Raw genomic sequence first — 1,013 nt, 5'->3', positions numbered from 1 at the left:
AAACAACTGAAATCTGAACCTGAAAAGCAAAATTTCCAAAACCACTGCTGTTCTGCATAAAGTAAAGTTCTCACTAAAAAGTACAGCATTATTAACTTTGTTTAACTCTATAATTGCACCAGATCTGATGGACTGTGTAGAAATCTGGGGTTCAACATGTAAAACTCACCTACAACCTTTATTTATTTTACAAAAAAGGGCCTTGAGTCATTGTAGAGAGACGTCCAACCCAATATTTGTTCAACTTAAAGTGACTTTTGCCTGTCAAATGTCGTGTTGTCTCTTACAACAAAAATTAAATATGTCGGGCAGATCATCACCGCGGACATGACAGATGATGATGATGTGTACAGACAGTGTAGGTCGATCTATGCTCAGGCAAATACCCTCATGTGCAAGTTTGGTTCTTGTACAAATGATGTAAAGTTGTTATTGTTTAGATCTTATTGTTCACCGTTGTACAGCTCACCTCTGGACTAATTATAAAAATGTCAGTTTGCACAGACTGCAGGTGACAACAATGACGCTTTACGGAGCTTTTGAGGAGCCACGATGGACGAGTGCGACTGAAATGTTTGTTTCTGCTCGAGTGAACACTTTGCGAGCTGCACTAAGAATTTTAATGTACAGTTTTATCTGCAAACTGAACAAATCAGACAATGAAATAATAACGTCACTCACAAATTTGAGATTCAGTGCAATAAGGTGTCAGGAGACACTGGTGTGGTCGTCTTTTAAAAACATGAATGTTTATTGTTTTGTTTTGTCACTGTCCTTGTCTGTTTTTTAAATGGACCATGAGTCCAGAATAAAGATGATGATGATGATGATGATGATGATGATGAAAATGCAGGATATTGTTGACTTAAATCTCCTCAAAGTCGTGTATAAAGCAAAGTGCAGAGTGTCACCTGTAAATATTCAAAGAGTGTTTGAGATGAGAACAAAACACGACAATTTAAAAGGAACCTACATGTTTAAAAAAAAAAAACTGATTCAGAACCGAGGTTATG

This window comes from Boleophthalmus pectinirostris, unplaced genomic scaffold (genome assembly GCF_026225935.1).
Source record: "Boleophthalmus pectinirostris isolate CB_2022bp ecotype Guang Dong unplaced genomic scaffold, ASM2622593v1 HiC_scaffold_9, whole genome shotgun sequence".
NCBI classification, from domain to species: domain Eukaryota; kingdom Metazoa; phylum Chordata; class Actinopteri; order Gobiiformes; family Gobiidae; genus Boleophthalmus; species Boleophthalmus pectinirostris.
Note: the sequence above shows the minus strand (reverse complement) of the source record.